The sequence below is a fragment of the Silene latifolia genome, chromosome Y (assembly GCF_048544455.1).
Source record: "Silene latifolia isolate original U9 population chromosome Y, ASM4854445v1, whole genome shotgun sequence".
Taxonomy (NCBI): Eukaryota; Viridiplantae; Streptophyta; class Magnoliopsida; order Caryophyllales; family Caryophyllaceae; genus Silene; species Silene latifolia.
This window is the reverse complement of record NC_133538.1, coordinates 75,643,171-75,670,169: the sequence shown is the minus strand read 5'-3', so window position 1 is coordinate 75,670,169 and position 26,999 is coordinate 75,643,171.

Here is a 26,999-nt window from a genome sequence, read left to right as displayed (position 1 = left end):
GTGACTCGTTGTGTGAACTATTTGTTCTTTTTCGTTAGGCATTGTGACTCCTGTGAACCAGTTGTCCTTTTCATTGTGACTCATTGTGTGAATTATTTGTCCATGTTCATTAGGCATTTTGACTCATTGAGCGAACCATTTGGCTATTTTTATTAGTTATTGTGACTCGTTGTGTGAACCATTTGTATTTGTCAATGTGACTCGTTGTGTGAACCATATGTCCTTGTTTCTTAGGCATTGTGACTCGTTGTGCGAACCATTTATCCATGTCATTGTGACTCATTGTGCAAACCATTCGTCCATTTGTCCTTGTCATTGTAACTCCTTCTGCGACCCATTTGTGTTTGTCATCGTGACTCGTTGTGTGAACTATTTGTTCTTTTTCGTTAGGCATTGTGACTCGTGTGAACCATTTGTCCTTGTCATTGTGAGTCATTGTGTGAATTATTTGTCCATGTTCATTAGGCATTGTGACAAATTGTGCGAACCATTTGTCCATGTTCATTAGTCAATTTGACTCGTTGTGTGAACCATTTGTATTTGTCATTGTGACTCGTTGTGTGAACCATATGTCCTTGTTTCTTAGGCATTGTGACTCGTTGTGTGAACCATTTGTCCAGGTCATTGTGACTCATTGTGCGAACCATTCGTCCTTGACATTGTGACTCTTTATATGAACTATTTGTTCTTGTTTGTTAGGCATTGTTACTCATGTAAACCATTTGTCCTTGTCATTGTGACTCATTGTGTGAACCATTTGTTCTTGTTCATTAGCCACTGTGGCTCGTTGTGTGAACCATTTGTCTTTGTCATTGTGACTCATTGTGCGAACACTTTTGTCCTTGTCATTGTGACTTAGTGTTCGAACCATTTGTCCTTGTTTATTATTCATTGTGACTCGTTGTGTGAACCATTTGTCCCTGTTCATTTGTCATTTTGAATCGTTATTTGAACCATTTCTCCTTATTCATAAGTCATTGTGACTCTTTGTGTGAACCATTTGCCCTTGTCATTGTGAACCATTTCTCCTTGTTCATTAGTTATTGTGACTCTTTTTGTAACCGATTTGTCATTGGGAGACTCGTTTTGTGAACCATTTATCCTTGTTCCTTAGGGATTGTGACTCGTTGTGTGAGCCATTTGTCCTTGTCATTGTAAGTCCTTGTGCGAACCATTTGTCCTTGTCATCGTGACTCGTTGTGTGAACTATTTGTTCTTTTTCGTTAGGCATTGTGACTCCTGTGAACCAGTTGTCCTTTTCATTGTGACTCATTGTGTGAATTATTTGTCCATGTTTGTTAGGCATTGTGACTCCTGTGAACCAGTTGTCCTTTTCATTGTGACTCGTTGTGTGAACCATTTGTATTTGTCAATGTGACTCGTTGTGTGAACCATATAACCTTGTTTCTTAGGCATTGTGACTCGTTGTGCGAACCATTTATCCATGTCATTGTGACTCATTGTGCAAACCATTCGTCCATGTCATTGTGACTCTTTGTGTGAACTATTTGTTCTTGTTCGTTAGGAATTGTGACTCATGTAAACCATTTGTCCTTGTTATTGTTACTCATTGGGTGAACCATTTGTCCTTGTTTGTTTGCCAATGTGGCTCGTTGTGTGAACAATTTGTCTTTGTCTTTGTGAGTCATTGTGCGAACCATTTGTCCTTTTCATTGTGACTTAGTGTTCGAACTATTTGTCCTTGTTTATTATTCATTGTGACTCGTTGTGTGAACCATTTGTCCCTGTTCATTAGTCATTTTAAATCATTGTTTGAACCATTTCTCCTTGTTCATAAGGCATTGTGACTCGTTGTGTGAACCATTTATCCTTGTTCATTAGTTATTATGACTCATTGTGTGAACCATTTATCATTGTCATTATGACTCGTTGTGTGAACCATTTGTCCTTGTTCATTATTCATTGTAAATCGTTTTTTGAACCATTTCTCCTTGTTCATAAGTCATTGTGACTCGTTGTGTGAACCATTTGTCCTTGTCTTTGTGAACCATTCTCCTTGTTCTTTAGTTATTGTGACTCTTTGTGTCAACGATTTGTCATTGTGAGACTCGTTATGTGAACCATTTGCCCTTTTTCCATTGGCATTATGACTCCTTGTGTGAACCATTTGTCCTTGTCATTGTAACTCCTTGTGCGAACCATTTGTGCTTGTCATCGTGACTCGTTGTGTGAACTATTTGTTCTTTTTCGTTAGGCATTGTGACTCGTGTGAACCATTTGTCCTTGTCATTGTGACTCATTGTGTGAATTATTTGTCCATGTTCATTAGGCATGGTGACTCATTGTGCGAACCATTTGTCCATGTTCATTAGTCAATTTGACTCGTTGTGTGAACCATTTGTATTTGTTATTGTGACTCGTTGTGTGAACCATATGTCCTTGTTTCTTAGGCATTGTGTCTCGTTGTGTGAACCATTTGTCCAGATCATTGTGACTTATTATGCGAACCATTCGTCCTTGTCATTGTGACTCTTTATGTGAACTATTTGTTCTTGTTCGTTAGGCATTGTGTAACACCCCGATTTATAAAGGAGCCTCTAGCAAGACATTCCTAATAAACCGGACTGTTACCATCTCGGTTTCCCGAGGTAGTGAATAACAAATTAAACTCCAAGGCAAATTACATAATTTCTTTAACTTAACTTTTTACAAAACCTCATTTACATCAAATTACAAGAACTAACATAAATAAAAGTGAAAGTCTTCTAAATGATGATCTAGCTACTAAGTCTTCTGATCCAGTGTCTCACGCCCATCAAGCTCCCATCCTATCTCATAAACCTGTCAAGTCTGCTCCCCAATATTTGGATCGTCACAGGTGTTCACGAATACACAGGGTCAACCACGAGGTTGAGTAGAGAATACTATGAAACAACAAAATATGATATGCATGCTCCTCCGTCACCTCCACCTCCATCTCAACTCATATCTCATAACCCGAACGCCCAACCATACCGATCCCCTAGAGACTATATATATCGACCGTAGCCGATCTGCCACGCATTTGAGGACACCAGGGCAAGTCTGCAGAACCCGCCCGGGCCTTATCACAACATCATCATCACTACACCACATCACCACAACATCCTCCATCTCCAATGCATATGAATGCGCAACATTAAACAATGCAACACAATATGTATATCAATGAATGAAATCATGCCGACTACCAAAAATGTTGTGATAACATACTCAACACGATCGATCACCAACCACATTCCAAGATATAAATCATAACATAAATCAACAACCACGAAACAAGTCAACGTTCACAGTTTGGTCATATGAAACACAACAAGTCAACACAACTTAACAACAACGCTGATAAGTCAAGTGTATTTCCCTACCTTTTCGCAATCCAAGCTCACACAAGCAATCAATTATGAACCTTCACATATCCATCACCTACATAACATAATTATATATAATTACCACCTACTCAATCAAATAATCATGCACATAACCTAGACTCATCATAACTTAATAGGAATATCAACTTAAAGAACAAACACGATTTTTCCCGATTTTCCAAAGACATGACAGACTCGGAATAAAATACATAACTAATTCCAGAAAAATCAAATTGATACAAGGCCAATTGAATTGGAACCCCATGAGTCTTAGCTACAAATTATATCTAACGTGTTTTTCCCAAATTTCATACTTATCAAGGGTTTCAGATCGATTTCCAAAAATCGATTTAAACCGTCGCATAAAAAGTATTGATTCATAAAACGAGCTTAAAACATTATTTTTCATAACAAATCCTATTATCATCTAGACTATACAAAGATTATGTATGAAGAAGCCTCATAACTGAATCGACATAAAAATTAAGGTTTCAAATCATTTTCCACAACCAAATCAGATTCGCGGACTTTTCAGCGACATGTTCATAAATAAATCACCTAGGACAAACCACAAAGAATTTGACTATGAGATTTTATATGCATAAACTAGACATCAAATAAATAGGAATCTCTTTTCAAACTTTTCGAAAAAGACGACTTTAAAACAGTATAAACAATGGAATGAAATCGACTTACAAACAGGGAATCGAATTAGGTTGGAATCGATGAGCAATCTTCAATCAAATGCAAGGATCGTGTGTGTGTGTGTTGGTGTGCGTCGAAAAGAGGGAGGCGGGTGAGATGAGGGTTGTGTAGTGTTAGGGTAAAAATTAGGTTAAGAATTAGGTTAAAACATGATGTTGGGTGTTGGGTTAAACATGTTATTGGGTAAACTCCAATGGGTCGAGGGTAAATGGGTTAGCTCACATCTCGAATTCCATGTAAACCCGTCTCAATTAACTTACGAAACAACTCGATCTTACGATACAACGCGAGTCAAGTAAAATAACTTAACGTAATTATCGTCTAAACAATTACCCGACTTAAATAGTAAAATAAAATACGGAGTATTACAGTCTTCCCCCCTTAAAATGAACTTCGTCCCGAAGTTCGCTCATCTATCAAACCTCCAAGCATCACCGTGGGTACCAAAACAGATTTTCTAGTATAAGAACTCAAGAACTAACTTTGGCTCATAAAACAAAATGTTACATTCTACCCTCCTAAAAAGAAAGTTACGTCCCGGAACTTACTTCATGCAAACATATCACCACGAATCATTCCATCATCCTACTACCGTTGTTCACCTCGACCTATTAGAGCACCATACCAGTAGTTTAACTACACGCTTCTCTTACACATCAACCAACTAATGAAGTAAGAACACAACATAGAGAACTCATTTGCATGGGTACACCCAACGAAACATCAACTTAATCAAACCACAATCTATAAACAAGTGCAACATAACATTAAGATTTTACAATCCTACCCAACTAAAAACATGGTTACGTCCTCGTAACCTCTTTTCAACTTTCATATACGTATGCAACAAAATCATCGTCAACAACATGTAAGTAAAAGAACACATGATAAGAGACTCGCGCATTAACATTAAAGTCGAAAACAAGGTTTTATTATGGAATTAATTGATTGTCAACAAGTAACACTTATTACTTAGCTCATGCTTAACTTAAAAACACAACATCAAACTAAAAGAACAACAAGAAAGAAGCTAAAGGTTTACACGGTTTCATAATGATCGATCATGGTGTTACTAGCTCTAACCTAACAGTCCTAGGTCGTGCTTACTCGATTCTCGGTGACTTCTATGTCATTCCCTTCCTGGTTCACCTCTTCCCCAAAGTCCTGGTTTGGGTGGTTCATCGCACTTTCGGCATCGTGTACATTAGCATAAAATTCGTATCTCAGTCGCCCGATATAAATTCAAAGGTATGCTCGGCGGGTAATCGCCCCGCCGCAAGAATTGGGGTCACGGCATAACCTCATGCAATGGGTGGACAACTCTCTCATATAGAAGTGTTTGATGTCCCTTAGTATGCCGAGAGTCGTGGATAGTATCAATAAGGGTATACGCTCTTAATCGAGTATTAGTTAAGTACTGTGGTGCCCATTATGGCCATACTTGTCCATGGCAAAGACAAAGTTTCTCAAAATGCTCATTGAAGTCGTATCAAGTGACATGTAACAGTCTCGCTGGTGTACATTGTAGGGATCCACCCTACGAGTTGAAAGCTAAAAAATTAGGACACAAGGGTGATACCGTAGAAGGTGTTAAGATACAGGATTCATTCACGTGGTTTAAGTGTGCGAAAGTTATATAACAAGTTTTCGAGTAGTCGTTGTAGTACCTGGGTTTTGGTCAACTCAAGATTATCACGGTTCGCATTATCTACTAGAGAACAACAACCTTAGAAAGATCAACCATAAGGATATACGTATACCAAAGATACAATTTTAACATTGACCCCACCAAATTCCTCTCTCAAGTCAAAACTATTACTAATTCCGAACAATTGATCCATATGCGCATTCATTCCGCCCTACCACTCACAATCACCAGGAGTATTAAAACATGCTGCACATACGCACTACTTAAACACTTTGAAACCACAGAAAACATAACATGTAATCAAAACCATTTGACTCATCAGCTATGCAACACGAATTAGTCAGTTTGCATGATGTAAATTCTGAAAACATATTTCCCAATAAAAGTAACAACAAATGATCCATGACAACAACAACATTACTTCCATATCACACATGTGTTTAACCTTTTAGCAACCTTATCGTTCAATTGTGTCCAAAGAACGTAGTATAACTCATTTTCAAAGAAACAAAAGATATCGCATAATTAGCTTAAACATACACATTTGCCTTCATATACTTTGTAGGACATTATCTATGATAAAATATTAGCAACTTGAACAACTTCTCTGATTTGCACGATTTGAATAATTAGGCAACTCGTAGGCTCAACTAATTGTATCTATAACGACTATCATTTAAACCAACGCATATCATGTGAATCATAAAAGGCTTATCCCATTATAATTGGCCAACATAGCTGACATAAGAAAATTTCCGTCAAAATAATCACCTTAGCATTTCGTGACAATACAACTATGAACATATCCAATAAGGAACAACGACACTATTTTATTATTATATCATAAGTTTAGGTTCAACTGAATAAATTAATGCAATGAAAGTAATAAATATAACTATAGGCACACAGACTCACATAAAAGACATTAGAACCCAGATGACATCCTACATGTGAACATTTAGACATACTCATTACTACCATCCATGTGTAAACATTTAAACATAATTATTATAAATATTCACGCGAGTATATTAGAACAGTCAAGTTAACATTTAACGCCACCAATTTTACCAAGATATGACAATATAGTTTTATATTTATATATATCTGACCACTATACAAGTATGATGAACACACCAGAGATATTACAACATGCCAAACATATATAAAATATGCAACAACTGGACTCGTATAAAATATTTCACCCTCGATTAAGGATCAGATTAAGCTATTCAATTTCACTCATACTATCATGCCAACAATGTTATAAACTAAACTTTAGATTTTTTTTTATCACTTGTTAAGATACATAACCAATGAATATGTGTGCTACTATCATCATATAAGGACACTATAATTTCACATTAATAAGGCTCATGAAATAATCGAACAACTGTATGAAAACTCAACATATAATTCACATTTTAAAAGTTATGATTCACGTGGTAACTTCCAAAAATCACGAATAAATAACCGTTCAACGAAAACTTGAGTTATATTACATTTTTATAACATACAGAGAGTTAATAATTCGTGAGAAAAAGAATGAGGTCCAAAGCTCAAGAATTCAATTTTTAAAGGATTTTACAACTCAGTTGGTCCAAACAAGTATGTGACAGCAATTGGTCTGAAACTTGGGTCAGTTTGCAAAACTTGCCATTTAATATAGAGACATCAAGAATTTTCGTGGCTTATCAATTTGAAAACATATGCGAATCTTCTGATCGATGGAGTTGGAATTATGCAAAAATTATTAATACAATTTAAATGAGGATTTTTACAAAATCGTTGGTCAAAACATCACCGCACAGAACTTCCGACTACAGCCCACTAAAATATTTATTACTCCTAATCCTTATATCCTATAAGTATGAAACTAACGCCAAATGAACACTAACTCACGAGGCTATCTCTCAGAAAATTTTCATCCATAGGCGACAAACAGAAAACGAATGGCAGTAAGATCAATTAGAGAGTAAAATCAAACAAAACGTGTTTCAGCACTAGGTCATTCATTTACTATGTTCCAAGCTCTTACAACCACACTATCGATACTAACCCATCCTAACTTAAATCTCACACTTTGTACTTACGTAAACATCTATCCCATAGCATCCCTAAGCATCTCGATCTACTCCTTACATCTAAATCACGATTGCTATGACTAGAAACATGCAATTCAATAGTGTTTCTCATTACTATCACAATACTATACTAGCATGGCTTCGGAATCACATAACCGCATATCACGAGACATAATAGCACTATTAACACGTCATTCGACATCCATCCAGATAAATATCATCAATTCGCAATTATTTTCACGCTCACGATTACCACAATCCAACAATTATCAACCTGAACACGAAAATTTTAATTCTCATCTCCACAACATCACATGATCACGCCATCATTCATACAAAATACTTACCGTAACGTTGTCCTGCAGCATGGTTAGAATATATGGGTCTCAAGGTGTACATCCACTCGATTATATCCAAGGTTTTCCTTCTAACTACCCCATTCACTCAATTTCTCTCGGGTTACCTGGTTCAAAACTGAGAGGGCAAAAGAGCACGTATTAAGGGCGCCTTCTTAACCGCACTGTGAGCTCCTAACAGTTTATTCCCAGGGGTTCATTTTATTTAGACACATCCTACGTTCATTGGGTTCATTGATTTAGGCCTGAGGATCGTTCGCTCTGATACCACTTTGTAACACCCCGATTTATAAAGGAGCCTCTAGCAAGACATTCCTAATAAACCGGACTGTTACCATCTCGGTTTCCCGAGGTAGTGAATAACAAATTAAACTCCAAGGCAAATTACATAATTTCTTTAACTTAACTTTTTACAAAACCTCATTTACATCAAATTACAAGAACTAACATAAATAAAAGTGAAAGTCTTCTAAATGATGATCTAGCTACTAAGTCTTCTCATCCAGTGCCTCACGCCCATCAAGCTCCCATCCTATCTCATAAACCCGTCAAGTCCGCTCCCAATATTTGGATCGTCACAGGTGTTCACGAATACACAGGGTCAACCACGAGGTTGAGTAGGGAATACAATGAAACAACAAAATATGATATGCATGCTCCTCCGTCACCTCCACCTCCATCTCAACTCATATCTCATAACCCGGAACGCCCAGCCATACCGATCCCCGGTAGACTATATATATCGACCGTAGCCGATCTGCCAGCTCGCAGCTGAGGACACCAGGGCAAGTCCTGCAGAACCCGCCTGGGCCTTATCACAACATCATCATCACTACACCACATCACCACAACATCCTCCATCTCCAATGCATATGAATGCGCAACATTAAACAATGCAACACAATATGTATATCAATGAATGAAATCATGCCGCCTACCAAAAATGTTGTGATAACATACTCAACACGATCGATCAGTCAACCACATTCCAAAGATATAAATCATAACATAAATCAACAACCACGAAACAAGTCAACGTTCACAGTTTGGTCATATGAAACACAACAGGTCAACACAACTTAACAACAACGCTGATAAGTCAAGTGTATTTCCCTACCTTTTCGCAATCCAAGCTCACACAAGCAATCAATTATGAACCTTCACATATCCATCACCTACATAACATAATTATATATAATTACCACCTACTCAATCAAATAATCATGCACATAACCTAGACTCATCATAACTTAATAGGAATATCAACTTAAAGAACAAACACGATTTTTCCTGATTTTCCAGCACATGACAGACTCGGAATAAAATACATAACTAATTCCAGAAAAATCAAATTGATACAAGGCCAATTGAATTGGAACCCCATGAGTCTTAGCTACAAATTATATCTAACGTGTTTTTCCCAAATTTCATACTTATCAAGGGTTTCCAGACTGATTTCCAAAAACTGACAGAAACCGTCGCATAAAAAGTATTGATTAATAAAACGAGCTTAAAACATTATTTTTCAGAAATTCCAAATCCTATTATCATCTAGACTATACAAAGATTATGTATAAAGAAGCCTCATAACTGAATCGACATAAAAATTAAGGTTTCAAATCATTTTCCACAACCAAATCAGATTCGCGGACTTTTCAGCGACATGTTCATAAATAAATCACCTAGGACAAACCACAAAGAATTTGACTATGAGATTTTATATGCATAAACTAGACATCAAATAAATAGGACTCTCTTTTCAAACTTTTCGAAAAAGACGACTTTAAAACAGTATAAACAATGGAATGAAATCGACTTACAAACAGGGAATCGAATTAGGTTGGAATCGATGAGCAATCTTCAATCAAATGCAAGGATCGTGTGTGTGTGTGTTGGTGTGCGTCGAAAAGAGGGAGGCGGGTGAGATGAGGGTTGTGTAGTGTTAGGGTAAAAATTAGGTTAAGAATTAGGTTAAAACATGATGTTGGGTGTTGGGTTAAACATGTTATTGGGTAAACTCCAATGGGTCGAGGGTAAATGGGTTAGCTCACATCTCGAATTCCATGTAAACCCGTCTCAATTAACTTACGAAACAACTCGATCTTACGATACAACGCGAGTCAAGTAAAATAACTTAACGTAATTATCGTCTAAACAATTACCCGACTTAAATAGTAAAATAAAATACAGAGTATTACACATTGTGACTCACGTAAACCATTTATCCTTGTCATTGTGACTCATTGTGTGAACCATTTGTTTTTGTTCGTTAGCCACTGTGGCTCGTTGTGTGAACCATTTGTCTTTGCCATTGTGACTCATTGTGCGAACACTTTTGTCCTTGTCATTGTGACTTAGTGTTCGAACCATTTGTCCTTGTTTATTATTCATTGTGACTCATTGTGTGAACCATTTGTCCCTGTTAATTAGTCATTTTAAATCATTGTTTGAACCATTTCTCCTTGTTCATAAGGCATTGTGACTCGTTGTGTGAACCATTTATCCTTGTTCATTAGTTATTATGACTCATTCTGTGAACCATTTATCCTTGTCATTATGACTCGTTGTGTGAACCATTTGTCCTTGTTCATTATTCATTGTAAATCGTTTTTTGAACCATTTCTCCTTGTTCATAAGTCATTGTGACTCGTTGTGTGAAAAATTTGTCCTTGTCTTTGTGAAGCATTTCTCCTTGTTCATTAGTTATTGTCACTCTTTGTGTCAACGATTTGTCATTGGGAGACTCGTTATGTGAACCATTTGCCTCTTTTCCATTGGCATTTTGACTCCTTCTGTGAACCATTTGTCCTTGTCATTGTAACTCCTTGTGCGAACCATTTGTGCTTGTCATCGTGACTCGTTGTGTGAACTATTTGTTCTTTTTCGTTAGGCATTGTGACTCGTGTGAACCATTTGTCCTTGTCATTGTGACTCATTGTGTGAATTATTTGTCCATGTTCATTAGGCATTGTGACTCATTGTGCGAACCATTTGTCCATGTTCATTAGTCAATTTGACTCGTTGTGTGAACCATTTGTATTTGTCATTGTGACTCGTTGTGTGAACCATATGTCCTTGTTTCTTAAGCATTGTGTCTCGTTGTGTGAACCATTTGTCCAGATCATTGTGACTTATTGTGCGAACCATTCGTCCTTGTCATTGTGACTCTTTATGTGAACTATTTTTTCTTGTTCGTTAGGCATTGTGACTCACGTAAACCATTTATCCTTGTCATTGTGACTCATTGTGTGAACCATTTGTTCTTGTTCGTTAGCTACTGTGGCTCGTTGTGTGAACCATTTGTCTTTGTCATTGTGACTTATTGTGCGAACACTTTCGTCCTTGTCATTGTGACTTAGTGTTCGAACCATTTGTCCTTGTTTATTATTCATTGTGACTCATTGTGTGAAACATTTGTCCCTGTTCATTAGTCATTTTAAATCATTGTTTGAACCATTTCTCCTTGTTCATAAGGCATTGTGACTCGTTGTGTGAACCATTTATCCTTGTTCATTAGTTATTATGACTCATTGTGTGAACCATTTATCCTTGTCATTATGACTCGTTGTGTGAACCATTTGTCCTTGATCATTATTCATTGTAAATCGTTTTTTGAACCATTTCTCCTTGTTCATAAGTCATTGTGACTCGTTGTGTGAACCATTTGACCTTGTCTTTGTGAACCATTTCTCCTTGTTCATTAGTTATTGTGACTCTTTGTGTCAACGATTTGTCATTGGGAGACTCGTTATGTGAACCATTTGCCCTTTTTCCATTGGCATTTTGACTCCTTGTGTGAACCATTTGTCCTTGTCATTGTAACTCCTTGTGCGAACCATTTGTGCTTGTCATCGTGACTCGTTGTGTGAACTATTTGTTCTTTTTCGTTAGGCATTGTGACTCGTGTGAACCATTTGTCCTTGTCATTGTGACTCATTGTGTGAATTATTTGTCCATGTTCATTAGGCATTGTGACTCATTGTGCGAACCATTTGTCCATGTTCATTAGTCAATTTGACTCGTTGTGTGAACCATTTGTATTTGTCATTGTGACTCGTTGTGTGAACCATATGTCCTTCTTTCTTAGGCATTGTGTCTCGTTGTGTGAACCATTTGTCCAGATCATTGTGACTTATTGTGCGAACCATTCGTCCTTGTCATTGTGACTCTTTATGTGAACTATTTGTTCTTGTTCGTTAGGCATTGTGACTCACGTAAACCATTTATCCTTGTCATTGTGACTCATTGTGTGAACCATTTGTTCTTGTTCGTTAGCTACTGTGGCTTGTTGTGTGAACCATTTGTCTTTGTCATTGTGACTCATTGTGCGAACACTTTTGTCCTTGTCATTGTGACTTAGTGTTCGAACCATTTGTCCTTGTTTATTATTCATTGTGACTCATTGTGTGAACCATTTGTCCCTGTTCATTAGTCATTTTAAATCATTGTTTGAACCATTTCTCCTTGTTCATAAGGCATTGTGACTCGTTGTGTGAACCATTTATCCTTGTTCATTAGTTATTATGACTCATTGTGTGAACCATTTATCCTTGTCATTATGACTCGTTGTGTGAACCATTTGTCCTTGTTCATTATTCATTGTAAATCGTTTTTTGAACCATTTCTCCTTGTTCATAAGTCATTGTGACTCGTTGTGTGAACCATTTGTCCTTGTCTTTGTGAACCATTTCTCCTTGTTCATTAGTTATTGTGACTCTTTGTGTCAACGATTTGTTATTGTGAGACTCGTTATGTGAACCATTTGCCCTTTTTCCATTGGCATTATGACTCCTTGTGTGAACCATTTGTCCTTGTCATTGGAACTCGTTGTGCGAACCATTTGTGCTTGTCATCGTGACTCGTTGTGTGAACTATTTGTTCTTTTTCGTTAGGCATTGTGACTCGTGTGAACCATTTGTCCTTGTCATTGTGACTCATTGTGTGAATTATTTGTCCATGTTCATTAGGCATTGTGACTCATTGTGCGAACCATTTGTCCATGTTCATTAGTCAATTTGACTCGTTGTGTGAACCATTTGTATTTGTCATTGTGACTCGTTGTGTGAACCATATGTCCTTGTTTCTTAAGCATTGTGTCTCGTTGTGTGAACCATTTGTCCAGATCATTGTGACTTATTGTGCGAACCATTCGTCCTTGTCATTGTGACTCTTTATGTGAACTATTTTTTCTTGTTCGTTAGGCATTGTGACTCACGTAAACCATTTATCCTTGTCATTGTGACTCATTGTGTGAACCATTTGTTCTTGTTCGTTAGCTACTGTGGCTCGTTGTGTGAACCATTTGTCTTTGTCATTGTGACTCATTGTGCGAACACTTTCGTCCTTGTCATTGTGACTTAGTGTTCGAACCATTTGTCCTTGTTTATTATTCATTGTAACTCATTGTGTGAACCATTTGTCCCTGTTCATTAGTCATTTTAAATCATTGTTTGAACCATTTCTCCTTGTTCATAAGGCATTGTGACTCGTTGTGTGAACCATTTATCCTTGTTCATTAGTTATTATGACTCATTGTGTGAACCATTTATCCTTGTCATTATGACTCGTTGTGTGAACCATTTGTCCTTGATCATTATTCATTGTAAATCGTTTTTTGAACCATTTCTCCTTGTTCATAAGTCATTGTGACTCGTTGTGTGAACCATTTGACCTTGTCTTTGTGAACCATTTCTCCTTGTTCATTAGTTATTGTGACTCTTTGTGTCAACGATTTGTCATTGGGAGACTCGTTATGTGAACCATTTGCCCTTTTTCCATTGGCATTTTGACTCCTTGTGTGAACCATTTGTCCTTGTCATTGTAACTCCTTGTGCGAACCATTTGTGCTTGTCATCGTGACTCGTTGTGTGAACTATTTGTTCTTTTTCGTTAGGCATTGTGACTCGTGTGAACCATTTGTCCTTGTCATTGTGACTCATTGTGTGAATTATTTGTCCATGTTCATTAGGCATTGTGACTCATTGTGCGAACCATTTGTCCATGTTCATTAGTCAATTTGACTCGTTGTGTGAACCATTTGTATTTGTCATTGTGACTCGTTGTGTGAACCATATGTCCTTCTTTCTTAGGCATTGTGTCTCGTTGTGTGAACCATTTGTCCAGATCATTGTGACTTATTGTGCGAACCATTCGTCCTTGTCATTGTGACTCTTTATGTGAACTATTTGTTCTTGTTCGTTAGGCATTGTGACTCACGTAAACCATTTATCCTTGTCATTGTGACTCATTGTGTGAACCATTTGTTCTTGTTCGTTAGCTATCGTGGCTTGTTGTGTGAACCATTTGTCTTTGTCATTGTGACTCATTGTGCGAACACTTTCGTCCTTGTCATTGTGACTTAGTGTTCGAACCATTTGTCCTTGTTTATTATTCATTGTGACTCATTGTGTGAACCATTTGTCCCTGTTCATTAGTCATTTTAAATCATTGTTTGAACCATTTCTCCTTGTTCATAAGGCATTGTGACTCGTTGTGTGAACCATTTATCCTTGTTCATTAGTTATTATGACTCATTGTGTGAACCATTTATCCTTGTCATTATGACTCGTTGTGTGAACCATTTGTCCTTGTTCATTATTCATTGTAAATCGTTTTTTGAACCATTTCTCCTTGTTCATAAGTCATTGTGACTCGTTGTGTGAACCATTTGTCCTTGTCTTTGTGAACCATTTCTCCTTGTTCATTAGTTATTGTGACTCTTTGTGTCAACGATTTGTTATTGTGAGACTCGTTATGTGAACCATTTGCCCTTTTTCCATTGGCATTATGACTCCTTGTGTGAACCATTTGTCCTTGTCATTGTAACTCCTTGTGCGAACCATTTGTGCTTGTCATCGTGACTCGTTGTGTGAACTATTTGTTCTTTTTCGTTAGGCATTGTGACTCGTGTGAACCATTTGTCCTTGTCATTGTGACTCATTGTGTGAATTATTTGTCCATGTTCATTAGGCATTGTGACTCATTGTGCGAACCATTTGTCCATGTTCATTAGTCAATTTGACTCGTTGTGTGAACCATTTGTATTTGTCATTGTGACTCGTTGTGTGAACCATATGTCCTTGTTTCTTAAGCATTGTGTCTCGTTGTGTGAACCATTTGTCCAGATCATTGTGACTTATTGTGCGAACCATTCGTCCTTGTCATTGTGACTCTTTATGTGAACTATTTTTTCTTGTTCGTTAGGCATTGTGACTCACGTAAACCATTTATCCTTGTCATTGTGACTCATTGTGTGAACCATTTGTTCTTGTTCGTTAGCTACTGTGGCTCGTTGTGTGAACCATTTGTCTTTGTCATTGTGACTCATTGTGCGAACACTTTCGTCCTTGTCATTGTGACTTAGTGTTCGAACCATTTGTCCTTGTTTATTATTCATTGTGACTCATTGTGTGAACCATTTGTCCCTGTTCATTAGTCATTTTAAATCATTGTTTGAACCATTTCTCCTTGTTCATAAGGCATTGTGACTCGTTGTGTGAACCATTTATCCTTGTTCATTAGTTATTATGACTCATTGTGTGAACCATTTATCCTTGTCATTATGACTCGTTGTGTGAACCATTTGTCCTTGATCATTATTCATTGTAAATCGTTTTTTGAACCATTTCTCCTTGTTCATAAGTCATTGTGACTCGTTGTGTGAACCATTTGACCTTGTCTTTGTGAACCATTTCTCCTTGTTCATTAGTTATTGTGACTCTTTGTGTCAACGATTTGTCATTGGGAGACTCGTTATGTGAACCATTTGCCCTTTTTCCATTGGCATTTTGACTCCTTGTGTGAACCATTTGTCCTTGTCATTGTAACTCCTTGTGCGAACCATTTGTGCTTGTCATCGTGACTCGTTGTGTGAACTATTTGTTCTTTTTCGTTAGGCATTGTGACTCGTGTGAACCATTTGTCCTTGTCATTGTGACTCATTGTGTGAATTATTTGTCCATGTTCATTAGGCATTGTGACTCATTGTGCGAACCATTTGTCCATGTTCATTAGTCAATTTGACTCGTTGTGTGAACCATTTGTATTTGTCATTGTGACTCGTTGTGTGAACCATATGTCCTTCTTTCTTAGGCATTGTGTCTCGTTGTGTGAACCATTTGTCCAGATCATTGTGACTTATTGTGCGAACCATTCGTCCTTGTCATTGTGACTCTTTATGTGAACTATTTGTTCTTGTTCGTTAGGCATTGTGACTCACGTAAACCATTTATCCTTGTCATTGTGACTCATTGTGTGAACCATTTGTTCTTGTTCGTTAGCTACTGTGGCTTGTTGTGTGAACCATTTGTCTTTGTCATTGTGACTCATTGTGCGAACACTTTTGTCCTTGTCATTGTGACTTAGTGTTCGAACCATTTGTCCTTGTTTATTATTCATTGTGACTCATTGTGTGAACCATTTATCCCTGTTCATTAGTCATTTTAAATCATTGTTTGAACCATTTCTCCTTGTTCATAAGGCATTGTGACTCGTTGTGTGAACCATTTATCCTTGTTCATTAGTTATTATGACTCATTGTGTGAACCATTTATCCTTGTCATTATGACTCGTTGTGTGAACCATTTGTCCTTGTTCATTATTCATTGTAAATCGTTTTTTGAACCATTTCTCCTTGTTCATAAGTCATTGTGACTCGTTGTGTGAACCATTTGTCCTTGTCTTTGTGAACCATTTCTCCTTGTTCATTAGTTATTGTGACTCTTTGTGTCAACGATTTGTTATTGTGAGACTCGTTATATGAACCATTTGCCCTTTTTCCATTGGCATTATGACTCCTTGTGTGAACCATTTGTCCTTGTCATTGTAACTCCTTGTGCGAACCATTTGTGCTTGTCATCGTGACTCGTTGTGTGAACTATTTGTTCTTTTTCGTTAGGCATTGTGACTCGTGTGAACCATTTGTCCTTGTCATTGTGACTCATTGTGTGAATTATTTGTCCATGTTCATTAGGCATTGTGACTCATTGTGCGAACCATTTGTCCATGTTCATTAGTCAATTTGACTCGTTGTGTGAACCATTTGTATTTGTCATTGTGACTCGTTGTGTGAACCATATGTCCTTGTTTCTTAAGCATTGTGTCTCGTTGTGTGAACCATTTGTCCAGATCATTGTGACTTATTGTGCGAACCATTCGTCCTTGTCATTGTGACTCTTTATGTGAACTATTTTTTCTTGTTCGTTAGGCATTGTGACTCACGTAAACCATTTATCCTTGTCATTGTGACTCATTGTGTGAACCATTTTTTCTTGTTCGTTAGCATCGTGGCTCGTTGTGTGAACCATTTGTCTTTGTCATTGTGACTCATTGTGCGAACACTTTCGTCCTTGTCATTGTGACTTAGTGTTCGAACCATTTGTCCTTGTTTATTATTCATTGTGACTCATTGTGTGAACCATTTGTCCCTGTTCATTAGTCATTTTAAATCATTGTTTGAACCATTTCTCCTTGTTCATAAGGCATTGTGACTCGTTGTGTGAACCATTTATCCTTGTTCATTAGTTATTATGACTCATTGTGTGAACCATTTATCCTTGTCATTATGACTCGTTGTGTGAACCATTTGTCCTTGATCATTATTCATTGTAAATCGTTTTTTGAACCATTTCTCCTTGTTCATAAGTTATTGTGACTCGTTGTGTGAACCATTTGACCTTGTCTTTGTGAACCATTTCTCCTTGTTCATTAGTTATTGTGACTCTTTGTGTCAACGATTTGTCATTGGGAGACTCGTTATGTGAACCATTTGCCCTTTTTCCATTGGCATTTTGACTCCTTGTGTGAACCATTTGTCCTTGTCATTGTAACTCCTTGTGCGAACCATTTGTGCTTGTCATCGTGACTCGTTGTGTGAACTATTTGTTCTTTTTCGTTAGGCATTGTGACTCGTGTGAACCATTTGTCCTTGTCATTGTGACTCATTGTGTGAATTATTTGTCCATGTTCATTAGGCATTGTGACTCATTGTGAGAACCATTTGTCCATGTTCATTAGTCAATTTGACTCGTTGTGTGAACCATTTGTATTTGTCATTGTGACTCGTTGTGTGAACCATATGTCCTTGTTTCTTAGGCATTGTGTCTCGTTGTGTGAACCATTTGTCCAGATCATTGTGACTTATTGTCCGAACCATTCGTCCTTGTAATTGTGACTCTTTATGTGAACTATTTGTTCTTGTTCGTTAGGCATTGTGACTCACGTAAACTATTTATCCTTGTCATTGTGACTCATTGTGTGAACCATTTGTTCTTGTTCGTTAGCTACTGTGGCTTGTTGTGTGAACCATTTGTCTTTGTCATTGTGACTCATTGTGCGAACACTTTTGTCCTTGTCATTGTGACTTAGTGTTCGAACCATTTGTCCTTGTTTATTATTCATTGTGACTCATTGTGTGAACCATTTGTCCCTGTTCATTAGTCATTTTAAATCATTGTTTGAACCATTTCTCCTTGTTCATAAGGCATTGTGACTCGTTGTGTGAACCATTTATCCTTGTTCATTAGTTATTATGACTCATTGTGTGAACCATTTATCCTTGTCATTATGACTCGTTGTGTGAACCATTTGTCCTTGTTCATTATTCATTGTAAATCGTTTTTTGAACCATTTCTCCTTGTTCATAAGTCATTGTGACTCGTTGTGTGAACCATTTGTCCTTGTCTTTGTGAACCATTTCTCCTTGTTCATTAGTTATTGTGACTCTTTGTGTCAACGATTTGTTATTGTGAGACTCGTTATGTGAACCATTTGCCCTTTTTCCATTGGCATTTTGACTCCTTGTGTGAACCATTTGTCCTTGTCATTGTAACTCCTTGTGCGAACCATTTGTGCTTGTCATCGTGACTCGTTGTGTGAACTATTTGTTCTTTTTCGTTAGGCATTGTGACTCGTGTGAACCATTTGTCCTTGTCATTGTGACTCATTGTGTGAATTATTTGTCCATGTTCATTAGGCATTGTGACTCATTGTGCGAACCATTTGTCCATGTTCATTAGTCAATTTGACTCGTTGTGTGAACCATTTGTATTTGTCATTGTGACTCGTTTTGTGAACCATATGTCCTTGTTTCTTAAGCATTGTGTCTCGTTGTGTGAACCATTTGTCCAGATCATTGTGACTTATTGTGCGAACCATTCGTCCTTGTCATTGTGACTCTTTATGTGAACTATTTTTTCTTGTTCGTTAGGCATTGTGACTCACGTAAACCATTTATCCTTGTCATTGTGACTCATTGTGTGAACCATTTGTTCTTGTTCGTTAGCTCGTGGCTCGTTGTGTGAACCATTTGTCTTTGTCATTGTGACTCATTGTGCGAACACTTTTGTCCTTGTCATTCTGACTTAGTGTTCGAACCATTTGTCCTTGTTTATTATTCATTGTGACTCATTGTGTGAACCATTTGTCCCTGTTCATTAGTCATTTTAAATCATTGTTTGAACCATTTCTCCTTGTTCATAAGGCATTGTGACTCGTTGTGTGAACCATTTATCCTTGTTCATTAGTTATTATGACTCATTGTGTGAACCATTTATCCTTGTCATTATGACTCGTTGTGTTAACCATTTGTCCTTGATCATTATTCATTGTAAATCGTTTTTTGAACCATTTCTCCTTGTTCATAAGTCATTGTGACTCGTTGTGTGAACCATTTGACCTTGTCTTTGTGAACCATTTCTCCTTGTTCATTAGTTATTGTGACTCTTTTCACAACGATTTGTCATTGGGAGACTCGTTATGTGAACCATTTGCCCTTTTTCCATTGGCATTTTGACTCCTTGTGTGAACCATTTGTCCTTGTCATTGTAACTCCTTGTGCGAACCATTTGTGCTTGTCATCGTGACTCGTTGTGTGAACTATTTGTTCTTTTTCGTTAGGCATTGTGACTCGTGTGAACCATTTGTCCTTGTCATTGTGACTCATTGTGTGAATTATTTGTCCATGTTCATTAGGCATTGTGACTCATTGTGCGAACCATTTGTCCATGTTCATTAGTCAATTTGACTCGTTGTGTGAACCATATGTCCTTGTTTCTTAGGCATTGTGTCTCGTTGTGTGAACCATTTGTCCAGATCATTGTGACTTATTGTTCGAACCATTCGTCCTTGTCATTGTGACTCTTTATGTGAACTATTTGTTCTTGTTCGTTAGGCATTGTGACTCACGTAAACCATTTATCCTTGTCATTGTGACTCATTGTGTGAACCATTTGTTCTTGTTCGTTAGCAACTGTGGCTTGTTGTGTGAACCATTTGTCTTTGTCATTGTGACTCATTGTGCGAACACTTTTCTCCTTGTCATTGTGACTTAGTGTTCGAACCATTTGTCCTTGTTTATTATTCATTGTGACTCATTGTGTGAACCATTTGTCCCTGTTCATTAGTCATTTTAAATCATTGTTTGAACCATTTCTCCTTGTTCATAAGGCATTGTGACTCGTTGTGTGAACCATTTATCCTTGTTCATTAGTTATTATGACTCATTGTGTGAACCATTTATCCTTGTCATTATGACTCGTTGTGTGAACCATTTGTCCTTGTTCATTATTCATTGTAAATCGTTTTTTGAACCATTTCTCCTTGTTCATAAGTCATTGTGACTCGTTGTGTGAACCATTTGTCCTTGTCTTTGTGAACCATTTCTCCTTGTTCATTAGTTATTGTGACTCTTTTTGTCAACGATTTGTTATTGTGAGACTCGTTATGTGAACCATTTGCCCTTTTTCCATTGGCATTTTGACTCCTTGTGTGAACCATTTGTCCTTGTCATTGTAACTCCTTGTGCGAACCATTTGTGCTTGTCATCGTGACTCGTTGTGTGAACTATTTGGTCTTTTTCGTTAGGCATTGTGACTCGTGTGAACCATTTGTCCTTGTCATTGTGACTCATTGTGTGAATTATTAGTCCATGTTCATTAGGCATTGTGACTTATTGTGCGAACCATTTGTCCATGTTCATTAGTCAATTTGACTCGTTGTGTGAAGCATTTGTATTTGTCATTGTGACTCGTTGTGTGAACCATATGTCCTTGTTTCTTAGGCATTGTGTCTCGTTGTGTGAACCATTTGTCCAGATCATTGTGACTTATTGTGCGAACCATTCGTCCTTGTCATTGTGACTCTTTATGTGAACTATTTGTTCTTGTTCGTTAGGCATTGTGACTCACGTAAACCATTTATCCTTGTCATTATGACTCATTGTGTGAACCATTTGTTCTTGTTCGTTAGCCACTGTGGCTCGTTGTGTGAACCATTTGTCTTTGTCATTGTGACTCATTGTGCGAACACTTTTGTCCTTGTCATTGTGACTTAGTGTTCGAACCATTTGTCCTTGTTTATTATTCATTGTGACTCATTGTGTGAACCATTTGTCCCTGTTCATTAGTCATTTTAAATCATTGTTTGAAACATTTCTCCTTGTTCATAAGGCATTGTGACTCGTTGTGTGAACCATTTATCCTTGTTCATTAGTTATTACGACTCATTGTGTGAACCATTTATCCTTGTCATTATGACTGGTTGTGTGAACCATTTGTCCTTGTTCATTATTCATTGTAAATCGTTTTTTGAACCATTTCTCCTTGTTCATAAGTCATTGTGACTCGTTGTGTGAAAAATTTGTCCTTGTCTTTGTGAACCATTTCTCCTTGTTCATTAGTTATTGTAACTCTTTGTGTCAACGATTTGTCATTGGGAGACTCGTTATGTGAACCATTTGCCTCTTTTCCATTGGCATTTTGACTCCTTCTGTGAACCATTTGTCCTTGTCATTGTAACTCCTTGTGCGAACCATTTGTGCTTATCATCGTGACTCGTTGTGTGAACTATTTGTTCTTTTTCGTTAGGCATTGTGACTCGTGTGAACCATTTGTCCTTGTCATTGTGACTAATTGTGTGAATTATTTGTCCATGTTCATTAGGCATTGTGACTCATTGTGCGAACCATTTGTCCATGTTCATTAGTCAATTTGACTCGTTGTGTGAACCATTTGTATTTGTCATTGTGACTCGTTGTGTGAACCATATGTCCTTGTTTCTTAGGCATTGTGTCTCGTTGTGTGAACCATTTGTCCAGATCATTGTGACTTATTGTGCGAACCATTCGTCCTTGTCATTGTGACTCTTTATGTGAACTATTTGTTCTTGTTCGTTAGGCATTGTGAGTCACGTAAACCATTTATCCTTGTCATTGTGACTCATTGTGTGAACCATTTGTTCTTGTTCGTTAGCCACTGTGGCTCGTTGTGTGAACCATTTGTCTTTGTCATTGTGACTCATTGTGCGAACACTTTTGTCCTTGTCATTGTGACTTAGTGTTCGAACCATTTGTCCTTGTTTATTATTCATTGTGACTCATTATGTGAACCATTTGTCCCTGTTCATTAGTCATTTTAAATCATTGTTTGAACCATTTCTCCTTGTTCATAAGGCATTGTGACTCGTTATGTGAACCATTTATCCTTGTTCTTTAGTTATTATGACTCATTGTGTGAACCATTTATCCTTGTCATTATGACTCGTTGTGTGAACCATTTGTCCTTGTTCATTATTCATTGTAAATCGTTTTTTGAACCATTTCTCCTTGTTCATAAGTCATTGTGACTCGTTTTGTGAAAAATTTGTCCTTGTCTTTGTGAACCATTTCTCCTTGTTCATTAGTTATTGTCACTCTTTGTGTCAACGATTTGTCATTGGGAGACTCGTTATGTGAACCATTTGCCTCTTTTCCATTGGCATTTTGACTCCTTCTGTGATCCATTTGTCCTTGTCATTGTAACTCCTTGTGCGAACCATTTGTGCTTGTCATCGTGACTCGTTGTGTGAACTATTTGTTCTTTTTCGTTAGGTATTGTGACTCGTGTGAACCATTTGTCCTTGTCATTGTGACTCATTGTGTGAATTATTTGTCCATGTTCATTAGGCATTGTGACTCATTGTGCGAACCATTTGTCCATGTTCATTAGTCAATTTGACTCGTTGTGTGAACCATTTGTATTTGTCATTGTGACTCGTTGTGTGAACCATATGTCCTTGTTTCTTAAGCATTGTGTCTCGTTGTGTGAACTATTTGTCCATATCATTCTGACTTATTGTGCGAACCATTCGTCCTTGTCATTGTGACTCTTTATGTGAACTATTTTTTCTTGTTCGTTAGGCATTGTGACTCACGTAAACCATTTATCCTTGTCATTGTGACTCATTGTGTGAACCATTTGTTCTTGTTCGTTAGCTCGCGGGCTCGTTATGTGAACCATTTGTCTTTGTCATTGTGACTCATTGTGCGAACACTTTTGTCCTTGTCATTGTGACTTAGTGTTCGAACCATTTGTCCTTGTTTATTATTCATTGTGACTCATTGTGTCAACCATTTGTCCCTGTTCATTAGTCATTTTAAATCATTGTTTGAACCATTTCTCCTTGTTTATAAGGCATTGTGACTCGTTGTGTGAACCATTTATACTTGTTCATTAGTTATTATGACTCATTGTGTGAACCATTTATCCTTGTCATTATGACTCGTTGTGTGAACCATTTGTCCTTGTTCATTATTCATTGTAAATCGTTTTTTGAACCATTTCTCCTTGTTCATAAGTCATTGTGACTCGTTGTGTGAACCATTTGTCCTTGTCTTTGTGAACCATTTCTCCTTGTTCATTAGTTATTGTGACTCTTTGTGTCAACGATTTGTTATTGTGAGTCTCGTTATGTGAACCATTTGCCCTTTTTCCATTGGCATTTTGACTCCTTGTGTGAACCATTTGTCCTTGTCATTGTAACTCCTTGTGCGAACCATTTGTGCTTGTCATCGTGACTCGTTGTGTGAACTATTTGTTCTTGTTCGTTAGGCATTGTGACTCACGTAAACCATTTATCCTTGTCATTGTGACTCATTGTGTGAACCATTTGTTCTTGTTCGTTAGCTACTGTGGCTCGTTGTGTGAACCATTTGTCTTTGTCATTGTGACTCATTGTGCGAACACTTTTGTCCTTGTCATTGTGACTTAGTGTTCGAACCATTTGTCCTTGTTTATTATTCATTGTGACTCATTGTGTGAACCATTTGTCCCTGTTCATTAGTCATTTTAAATCATTGTTTGAACCATTTCTCCTTGTTCATAAGGCATTGTGACTCGTTGTGTGAACCATTTATCCTCGTTCATTAGTTATTATTTCTCATTGTGTGAACCATTTATCCTTGTCATTATGACTCGTTGTGTGAACCATTTGTCCTTGTTCATTATTCATTGTAAATCGTTTTTTGAACCATTTCTCCTTGTTCATAAGTCATTGTGACTCGTTGTGTGAAAAATTTGTCCTTGTCTTTGTGAACCATTTCTCCTTGTTCATTAGTTATTGTCACTCTTTGTGTCAACGATTTGTCATTGGGAGACTCGTTATGTGAACCATTTGCCTCTTTTCCATTGGCATTTTGACTCTTCGTGAACCATTTGTCCTTGTCATTGTAACTCCTTGTGCGAACCATTTGTGCTTGTCATCGTGACTCGTTGTGTGAACTATTTGTTCTTTTTCGTTAGGCATTGTGACTCGTGTGAACCATTTGTCCTTGTCATTGTGACTCATTGTGTGAATTATTTGTCCATGTTCATTAGGCATTGTGACTCATTGTGCGAACCATTTGTCCATGTTCATTAGTCAATTTGACTCGTTGTGTGAACCATTTGTATTTGTCATTGTGACTCGTTGTGTGAACCATATGTCCTTGTTTCTTAAGCATTGTGTCTCGTTGTGTGAACCATTTGTCCAGATCGTTGTGACTTATTGTGCGAACCATTCGTCCTTGTCATTGTGACTCTTTATGTGAACTATTTTTTCTTGTTCGTTAGGCATTGTGACTCACGTAAACCATTTATCCTTGTCATTGTGACTCATTGTGTGAACCATTTGTTCTTGTTCGTTAGCTACTGTGGCTCGTTGTGTGAACCATTTGTCTTTGTCATTGTGACTCATTGTGTGAACACTTTCGTCCTTGTCATTGTGACTTAGTGTTCGAACCATTTGTCCTTGTTTATTATTCATTGTGACTCATTGTGTGAACCATTTGTCCCTGTTCATTAGTCATTTTAAATGTGACACCCCGCGATAAAGCGGAAAATATAACTAATAAATTAAAGCGGAAATTTGTGATATTTTGAAAACTTTTAAAATTTACTAGTTAAAGAATAGCACGCGGGTGCCACTAACGAAAAGAAACAAATACAATAATAGATAAACTTAGGTTAATACAACCCAAGTCTAGGAAGCGGGGAAAAGATATCCCAAGAATAAATAAATAAATAAATAAATAAATAAAGGGGTTTCTAAATAACAGACTAAGGTCCAAGGGTTTAGTTCTCGCTAGCCCACACGTCTTCCCCACGTAAGCATCTTCACCACCTGTCATTCATGTAAACATGAACGCCACAATCAGTGGGGAGTAACTCAAGGTTCTCCCAGCCACAAATTGTCGAAATGAACATAACAAAGAACTAAAACAAGTAAATCATGTAAGATACTTACAAAAGATAAGAATATCAAGTTTATATTTAAACATGGTAATTAAATGAGATGGAATACGATGGATCAATATTAGCATAATGGAGACTCACTACTCATGTGAAATAATTAAATAATATAAAAGATAAGAATACGGTCATTTATGCAAAAGCACACGTTTCAAGGAATTACGACATAGATATGAGATTAGAATTCGAATCATGTGGAACAGTTAAGTAAGAGATCAACCAATGCAAATTACAAGGATAGAAACTGTAGCCATTACTTGGAAAACCACTTAGCAAACATTGCACGGGACGTGGCTACTAATGTCACATTCATACTTATGGCTTGCATCTCACCATAAGAACGGATGGGAGCATCAATCCCGGCGATCATATCGCAACTAGAGGGCTTATTGGTCACCCCTAGTATCCAATAGGACCAAGACAAACAACACAAGGCATAACTCTTACCTTAAAAGACAAATACCAATATCTATAAACAAGCAAGACCTTTACTACTCATATATCAATATATAATTCCCCTGGTAGGACGACAATGGTACTCCCAAGACTCAGTCCTAGTCTAAATCGCCGACTCTCGGGGCGTAACGGTCCCCGATTCGACATGCGGCAGAACAGTCCGCATCCAAGACTCGATCGACAGAACGGAAGTCGAGAACCCACAATCGGCAGAACAGTCCGAAAGAGGCGGAAAATATGAGTTAAACCCACAATCGGCAGAACAGTCCGAAAGAGGCGTAAAGACAAGTCAAGCAAAATTTATAGCATAAAGGCATTGTCACCAGAATACGATATGAGGTAACCCGCAATCGGCGAATGCAGACCGAAAGAGGCGGAAAAACATAGATCGACCAACTCCCAGAACGGCACGAGAGCGGCGTAAACCAATACTTGGCAGAACGACACAAGTAAGGCGTATATATAGACCAAGCATATATGATAGTGTCATGACATTTCTACAAGAATACGTCTCACAACAAGTAATTATTTAATATAATATTTTCATACTTGTAACACAAAAATAAATATTTCATTTCATATTTAAACATGCCGGTTAAATATGACAAGCGGTAATGAATAATTTACGTCACGTGAAAATTTACTAATACGAACAAATCCAATACAATCGACAAAATGAGCCCAAAAATACAAGGGTAGTGAGTCCAAATATTATAAGAAAGTGAGTCCAAATGATATAAGAAAGTGAGTCCGAAAAACATGAGAAAGTGAGCCCAACAGTTAAAATACAACAAGCCCAACTAAATGAATATGACGAGTCCTATTAAATTAACGAGACA